Source organism: Dipteris shenzhenensis, chromosome 30 (assembly GCF_047967505.1).
Source record: "Dipteris shenzhenensis isolate YYH24624 ecotype China chromosome 30, Dip_SZ_1.0, whole genome shotgun sequence".
NCBI lineage: Eukaryota > Viridiplantae > Streptophyta > Polypodiopsida > Gleicheniales > Dipteridaceae > Dipteris > Dipteris shenzhenensis.
This window is the reverse complement of record NC_141625.1, coordinates 44,910,925-44,920,515: the sequence shown is the minus strand read 5'-3', so window position 1 is coordinate 44,920,515 and position 9,591 is coordinate 44,910,925.

The window sequence follows — 9,591 nt, the reverse complement described above, 5'->3', positions numbered from 1 at the left end:
ACAAGAAATTGCCCCAAAAAAGGTGACAAAAATAGGCCCATATGTAGTAGTGTTTCCACTTTGTCTTTTGGCTGTAGTAACAACGTGCACTATGCATACATACATTTGAAGATCATGCTATTGTTTGCCCAAGCTAAGAATGACATAGCAACTACCTATATTTTTAATCTAGATATTTTCCCTAACCTCTTTATGTCTAAATGATAGTTGATGATGTGTATGCCACTTTTGCTTAGGAGGGTCGTCGAATAAATTGAAGCAGGTTATGCTTTAGTGAGGTGTCTCCTCATTATGAGGCAATCAGATATTCTCCCTTACCTCCTTATGTCTACATGATAGTGGATGAGATGGATACCACCTTTCTTGGGGAGGAGTTGCCGATTACCTAAAGAGGTTTTGGTTTTATGCTTTAGTGATGTGTATCCTAATTGCTTGGACTACCATGTTTTGTCAAGTTATGTATCTTTGTAGCTACATATGTGTCAATACATTTCTTCATGTAATTAGCACCTCCTTATTTTCCATATTTTAGATATGGATAGTTTTTACCTTACTTCCATGTCATTATTTCAAATATTTACATATGGTTTTGGTAGATTGCAATGTGTTTAGTGCATGATAACTAAGTCAATGTCTTGCATCATCTATATGCTATGATTTCTATCATGGTAGAATTTGTATCATGCAAAAGTCCATCAATACTAGCTTTATTGTAAGAAAACATGGAGGCTTGAACCTTTGACACATTTGTTTTGGAAAATTGATGCTATGCTAATAGACGGATTGGTTTATTTAAAGCCAAGTTGCAATAAGTAGGAGTTCCTCATAGGACACAAAATGAAGATTAAACAATCCAATACTGACTCTTATTGTCACGAACCAATTAGAAGGATATTCGTACACATGATAGTCATAAATTGGTTAAAATTTATAGTTGAGCTTTGAAGCTTAATACTACACATAATAGTTCATGTTTGCATCTTAGGATTAATTGAACATACTAGAAACCTTACAGCTCCCTAGCCCTTTTACCCCCCCTTTGTTCATGCTGACATGAATCTTTAATTTTTCCTTTTATAACAAAGCTTTTTTTTTTTAAAACCTTTCTAAACAACCCCCTTTTTCTTAAGTCCACAGTATAGGCTCAAGCTTTTGCAAACTCAAATGAAGGGGAGGCTAGTTATAAGATTTGGCATACTTTATGTTAAAGGGGTTCCCTCATCTTTGAACAACATTTACAAAAGCTTGCAAACTCACTTCCTTTGGGCTAAGGTGGTTTACAAAAACTCAAGGGCATTTGTAAGCTTTTGTAAAGCCCCTTCCACTAAAGAATTAAAAATTAACAAGATAAGAAAACTAACAAATAGACAACATGCACTAACTACTAGCTATAGTTACATAATTAAACATGAAAAAAAACCCTTACAAGCACTGATTGCTAGCTATAGTTACTCAATATTTTAAAAAATAAAACACAATAAATGAAAACCCTTATAAGAAATGAAACTTTATAAGAATGTAATAAAAAAGATTCATCATAGGGTGGAATTTGATTCTTCATATCCTATAAAACACAGTTGTTGGAGTCTTTCTATTATTGCATAGTTTCTTCCATATTTTTTCCACATTTTATTCCACCAAAGTATAACCATGGAACAATTCTTAGATTTACATCACTTCATTTCATATGTGCGCACGCGCGTGTGTGTGTACATCCACCCAGACAGGAGTTTGATTTCTTTTTTGTTTGGGTTCGATACTGGGCACTCTAGACTCTCTAGAAGGATCACAATCATAGGGTCTTTGGTGATCCTGTTTTTTCCAATTTCTCTTTCTTCAAACACTCTTTGCAGCAATCACTTTTTGATTGCTTGCAATCTCGTGTCTTTGATTGTGATGTATATTTGTCCTACATTGAGATTTTCTCTTGATGTATTATAGCTCTCCCTTTTTGGGATAGCTTTTTTTGTAATATAATGACTAAAATATTCCACAAAAAAAGTGTGTGTGTGTGTGTGTGTGTGTGTGTGAGTGAGTGAGAGAGAGAGAGAGAGAGATTCCTTACATGCTTTATATAAAAAAATATTTATACTCTTTTAAAAACCATACTAATTAGAGACAAGTTGTTTTGAAAAGGTACATCAATAAGTAATGTAAAAAATCATTATTGAGCACTTTTTTACTTGTTTGTACTATGACAATGCTTACATGCCATGTTAGGCAAAACTTAGGGAGGACTTGCAGATTCAAGGCCGCTTCCCCATAATCAATGGAATAAATGGCCTAAATGGACTACTATGTACTAATATCTCAAAATAAAATAATAAAATATATTACATGAATGCGACTTGATCTATGATAATACTTGTATGTGGGGATAATATGTTACGAAAACTAAAAATCAAACATGGTCACAAATTCAAGATTTACCAAAACCATAGAAACCAAGAACAAGGAAACAATTAGGGAAGAGAAGAGAAAGAGAGAGCGACACTGCATGGGGTCCAATCTGCCCCCCTAGATGGTGGCTCTTGCACCCCATCTAGAGTATTTATAATTGTAATTCCAAAAAAGCAAAGGGCCAATAATAGTACATCCAAAAGCATCCCTTGTCCATAAATAGAGGGATTGCTCAACATAGCTCCACGAGCTTAAAATATCACAAGGCTTAATATGCCCTCATCCACAATTAATAAAATAAATTAGCCCACAGCTTAAAATTCATTACTTTATAATATGGCCCATGGCCTTTGACAACCAATAGATACTTTGATCAATCCAAATCACCTTCACCATCTCCGTTCCTTGTTATCCAACTCATCATCTATACTCAAGCAGCCAATTATGTTAGTTCTTACAATCAATTGATGAATCATCACACCAACTAATCCCAACACAATTGTACGCTTGATATATAAACATCAAAATACACACCTTGCGACCAATTGCAATAACACCAGTAACACTAGTGACATTACCCACAATACTAACCATCTAGCTTGGCAAAAACACAAGTAGTTAGGCATCCCCAACTAAACCCCACAAAGCATCCACTAGGACACCCGCCGCGTCCAGTGCGCTCCTATGGAATACTTTGCCATAGTCACACTTGACTAAAATAAAATAATTTCCATAGCAAGAAATATCAGAAATACAATTCCGTAACATCCCTCTTGCTTGGATTACAACTGACCTCAGTTTGTGTATTTGACTTTCCGAGTCAACGAGTAGAGATGTGAAGAGTAATATCTTGGATGTTCATCAAGTAGCATCATGGTTAAAAAAATTCTTTAAGAGATCTTAAGCTCTCATTAACCAAGAGATAATGAATTTAGCCAATTCAAAACTTATGAAGTATTATTTTTATTCGTATCTTGTACCAAGAGAAAGTACTATACCACATGTATTCATTGCTTATGTATTTTGTTTTACAGGTTCAAGCATTATATTTGTCATATTCCTTAATATCTATGCTTCTCTAACTTGATTCACTTTAGTAGAGGACTTTATCGAAGCATACCATATGTATCACACAATAATAATTTTGTTATATCTACAATTAAGTTAGGATTAACATCTACTCAAGCAAGCTATGAGGATACAAGCCCTCTAAGTAATAGTATTTCTTATTTCATACATACCACATGATGTACATCTTCTCATCCTTATTAATGCACATAATCATGCTTATTTAATCATACAACTATTAGCTCACCTAGATCATCGTAGATCCTAGATAGGCTATCATATTTTATTATCTTTTTCATGCTATTTTAATATGATTTATCACTCTTCTTCAAATTCAATTATTCATTTCCGTCGCCATACCATTCTTTCTTGTCTCTATATTTCCATGCGAGTAAGAAAAATGAAAATATAAGAAAATAAAAATATCGGAATAGATACGTATCTCCTTTGTCCTTCCAAATCTTTGCTTGCTTCCAATCAACTTTATTTTGCTTCCCGTTCAATCATCGGTCTGATAACTTTGTGGTTCAAAAGAGATTCCTTGTAGAGCCTCTCTTTCATAGTGACCTCATCATATGCAACTTAAGAAAAGCAATTAAGTAAAGCAAAGAAGAAAGATAAAAGATGTATCTAGAGATGCCTTGGCTGTCTCATCACAACGCTTGTATGCTTGATTGTGTCTACTAAGTTGACAAGAGAAATTGTCGATTGTTATCGAAGCAATAACATGCATATAGTGCATCTATTTATCCTTATTTCATCTGTAGCTCTCGATTCTTAATTTAGTCCTATTGCTTTCTTCCAAATTAAATAGCCATGGTCTTTCCCTTAGGAGAGCGGCATCCGAGTTGCGATTTCCATACGACTTCCATTCTTGAAATCACATCATGATGCTACTATTACTTTAAATATCATTAATTCTATAAGAATATGAATCTTTACTATCCTCATGCCCTAAGGTTAAGTCATCTCTGGTCATGGCTATTCATCTTTCTATCCAAAGACTACTTCTATCAATTCATTGACAGTAAGCATTGAAAAGAGACAACCATAAATTTCTTACCTGAAGTCGGAATATATTGATCCAACCACTCAAAAGAACTAGCTCATACCCTTTGAACAAGCATGCGTTGTTCGTTTTTGTCAGTTGCAGTTGTAGCGTTGATTTTTGAAGCATCTTTGATAACTTTTGCATACAAACTCAAAACCTAGTGATTAAGTAATCGAAACAATTAGAAAGAATATTCTAAGAACGATTGTGTCATCATATTGGAGAAAATCATGTCGCTTGCCTCCCACAATCATGCTAGAGCGTAACTAGGCTCTAATTCCACTGTTACGAAAACTGAAAATCAAACATGGTCACAAATTCAAGATTTACCAAAACCATAGAAACCAAGAACAAGGAAACAATTGGGCAAGAGAAGAGGAAGAGAGAGCAACACTACATGGGGTCCAATCTGCCTCCCTAGATGGTGGCTCTTGCACCCCATCTAGAGTATTTATAATTGTAATTCCAAAAAAGCAAAGAGCCAATAATAGTACATCCAAAAGCATCCCTTGTCCATAATTAGAGGGATTGCTCAACATAGCTCCACGAGCTTAAAATATCACAAGGCTTAATATGCCCTCATCCATAATTAATAAAATAAATTATCCCCTGGCTTAAAATTCATTACTTCATAATATGGCCCATGGCCTTTGATAGCCAATAGATACTTTGATCAATCCAAATCACCTTCACCATCTCCGTTCCTCGTTATCTAACTCATCAGTTGTACTCAAGTAGCCATTGTGTTAGTTCTTACAATCAATTGATGAATCATCACACCAACTAATCCCAACACAATTGTATGCTTGATATCTCAACCAATTGCAATAACACCAGTAACACTAGTGACATTAGTATTAACATGGAATCACCCGCAATACTAACTGTTAAATTACACAGCATAGCGGAACAGAAACTGAACAAAGAATAGAGAGTACATAGCAAACTCGAGATGAACAAAATTTTCCTTCAATACTGATGTAGTATAGATGATGGCTCCGTCCACCCGTGCGCTCCCATAGTGGAGCTTAGATGGCAATCTGGACAGATACTAGGTGAAGAGCTACTAGTTGGAAGATCTGATTTGATCTGATACAATGGACTAGGAAGGTCACCTCTTTATAGCTATGAGGGTGGTAGTCGGATCAACGTAGTCGATGGAGCCGACCAGTCAACCTAGTCGGTGGAGCCGACCAATCAAGCTAGTTGGTGGAACCAACTAGTCGTCCTTGGAATATTCAGGGAATATTCCCTATACCTGTCCCAAACCCCAGTGAGCGTAAGGGGCTCCCACACAATCAAGACAATGTGCCTCGTTGTGCTACCAGCTTACCTACCCTGCCTAGCCCATAGGCTAGACTCACATAGAACACCTTTCTACCATCAACGCTCTCATTGATAGACCTCATTTGACATCCAAGTCAGGATCCATCCAGTGTCTCGAGCTCACACATGGCTTCTTCTCATATGGGGGCCTTACAACTAAAGCACCTTAGACCACTAGTGGCTACTAGGAGGGTGGGGCATTGAGCATATCTAACACCCCCCCTCAATGTCCACCTATAGGTGAACTACCTTCTCGGCCCAATGCTGAGTCTCTAGAGATGACCTTGGAGCTGATCCTTCCCTAGTGCCTTGGTGAAGATATCTGCTCCATTTTGCTCAGTTGGACAGTAGACCAATTCCACTATCCCGTCCTTGATCAAATCATGCACATAGTGATACTGAATCTCTATATGTTTTCTGGGCGCATGAAACACTGGATTTTTAGCAATGGCTATGCAACTTTGATTGTCGCACCTCAGCACAGTTGCCTCATCCTCTTGCACTCCCATGTGCCATAAGATCCTCCTCAGCCACACTACTTCACATGCAGCAAAACATGCTGCCTTGTACTCAACCTCGGTAGAGGACAATGCCACTATTGGTTGTTTCTTACTGGTCCAAGAGAAGATACCTGAACCTAAAGAGAAACAATATCCAGAAACTAATTTCCTAGAATCAACATCTCCAGCCCAATTTGAGTCACAATGACCAGCCACGGAAGTGCCCGTACCATAGGTGATGCCATAATCAAGAGTGCCCTTCACATACCTGAGCACCTGCATCCTTGCATTCTAATGATTCTCTTGGGGCTTATTAGAGAACCTGCTCAAAATGCCAACAGCAAAACTAATGTCCGGTCTGGTGTTGCACAGATAGATGAGACTGCCAACCAACTTCTTGTACCTCCTGATGTCTGCTGGTGGTGAGGCATCCTCCATAGACAACCTCGCATTTACCTCCATAGGTGTAGCTATCTCCATGCACTCAGACATACCAAATGCCTTCAAGATCTCCCTTGCATATTTCTGCTGAGAGATGAAGATCTTGCCAGACTTCAATCCCCAAATAGTAGTGCATCAAGCCTAAGTCTGTCATCTCAAACTCAATGCTCAACACCTTTCTAGTCTGCTAGATCATGTCTTCATAGTCACCTGTAATAAGGAGATCATCTACATATAGAACAATAATAGCAGATTTTCCACCTTTCTTGTACACATACAAGTTAGCATCTAAGGCACATCTTTTGAAGTTTAATTTATGAAAGAATTTGTCTATCCGTTGGTACCATGCTCTCGGGGCGTGCTTCAGCCCATACAATGCCTTATTCAGCTTGCATACCTTGTTCTCAGAATGGGGGGCCTCAAACCCTGGTGGCTGAGAGCCACGTACACCTCCTCCTTGAGGTCACCATTCAAGAATGTTGATTTAACATCCATTTGATAAACTGGCCACTTTTTATGAGCAGCCATCGATAGTATTGTGCGAATAGTGGTCATTCTGGTAGTCGGAGCAAAAGATTCCTAAAAATCAAACCCTTCAACCTATAAAAATCCTTGTTCAACCAATCTGGCTTTGTACTTTTCCAAAGTCCCATCGGCCTTGTACTTTACCTTCCAAACCCACTTGGTGCCAATAACCCTTCTGTTAGGTGGTCGATCTACCAGCTCCCAAGTTTCATTCTTCATGATGCTGTCATATTCTACTTGCATAGCGTTTTTCCAATTTCAGTCTGCAATGTGCTTCCTCCAAACTCGCAGGCTCCTTTACTTCTGTAATAATCTCAGCCATCAAGGCCATATTGACTATGTGAGTAGAAGCCCACCTTTGCTCCTCTATTCTCTGAGACTGCCTTGGTCCATCTGCATGCTGCTCAATAGACATAGGCATCTGGTTATCATGGTCCTTGAGCTGCCTTACCCATCATGGCAATGGCTTTTCCGGTGGTGTAACAAAAGGTTGGTGACTTATACCTTCATCATCTGATATTTCCTCCTCCTTTATAGCTCTTGGGACAGGTCCATAGTGAATTACCTGTTCACGTGATGATAAAGTGGAAGAGCTCTTCTCTGCCTCCACTGCATGTGGCTGCTCCCTGAACACCACATCGCGGCTCGCTATGATCTTCTTTGCCTCTCGGTCATACAACTTATAGGCTTTCTTCTCATCACAATAGCCTAAGAAGATACATTTGGTGCTTTTTGGTTGTAGCTTGTTTCTCTCTTTGTCTGGTACATGTGCATAGCATTCACACCCAAATGTTTTGAAGTGGGAGACAGATGGCTTCTTACCGCCGCTGTAAGCCTCATGTGGTGTTTTACCTTTGAGTGCTTTTGTATAGCTACGATTAAGGATGTAACCCGTAGTATTGACAGCCTCAACCCACAAATGGTTTGGCAGTCCAGCACCTTTCAACATACACCTCCCCATCTCCACGATGGTCCGCATTCGGCACTCAACAACAAAATTTTGCTGAGGCGTATGTGATGTCGTCATTTGTCGCTTGATCCCTTTGCTCTTGCAAAAATCTCCAAACTCTGTAGCAACAAACTCACCACCACCATCCAATCTAATTTTCTTCGCTCTTCTCCCTATTTCATTTTCAACAAGCTGTAGCCATTCTTCAATTTACAAAAAACTTGAGCCTTTTCGCGAAGAAAGTACACCCACATCTTCCTACTATAGTCGTCGACGATCAATAAAAAATAGGAAGATCCCCCCAAGGCGTGTGTAGGCATCTTGCCGCACAAGTCAACATGCACCAACTCTAGAGGAGCGTTTGCTCTATTCTTGCTTTCTTGTGGGAATGCCTTTCTCTGTTGCTTGCCCATCGTGCAAGCTTCACACGGTTCTTTAATTTCTGCTACTGCAGGTAAGTGAGCAACCATGCCTTGCTTCTACGTCTCCTTCAGCACTGCAAATCCAATGTGGCCGAATCTAATGTGCCAAAGTTTGCTTGTGCCCACTCCAGTGGTGGTTGTAAGAGCACTTAGCTCATACAGGTTGTTCCTCCTTACTTCTGTGCCAACAAGATTGCCAGCACTATCCAGAATTTTTGCTCCTGTCTTGTTGAACCTCACCTCATGGTCAAGGTCAGTTTTGGAAGCAACTGATAGCAGATTTCTCTTGATTTGTGGCAAATATAGCACATTAGATAGTTTCTTAACATCTCCATTTACAGAAACAAATGAAACCGTACTTGTACCCTCAATAGGGCATTTTGCGTTATTTCCAACCGTCATGGTGATGGGTTCCTGTAGAGGCTGCATGGAACAATATAGACCCTTCTTGCAGGTCATGTGACGGGAGGCACCACTATCCAACACCCATGAATCAGTGGTTGAAGCTTCTTGAAAATGGAGGCGCCCACCCATCCGTGATCCCTTGCTTAGCTCAAGCGCACCCAAAGCCCATTTCACACGCAGACGCCCGTCGCGATGAAAGAACGATGCGGTAGTCCAGTCACACCTGACGAACATAAAATTTTTGGTTAACCTCAACTTGCCGCCTACAAGGGTATTCCATGGAGCTCCGCCAAAAAGCATGCAGTGGCATGACTTGAGTCTTGAACCCGGGTCTACCATGTACAAATTTTGACAGTCCAACGACTGAACTAAACCAAGTTGGTTGGAATTTTCTGGAGCATTTAATACATAATGTGATTTTGTCCGCCGCTTGTGAAAGGGGCGACGAACGGCCCCCCCTCATGTGAGGGACATCGAGGGCACACGCGGCCTAACTAGCGTGGG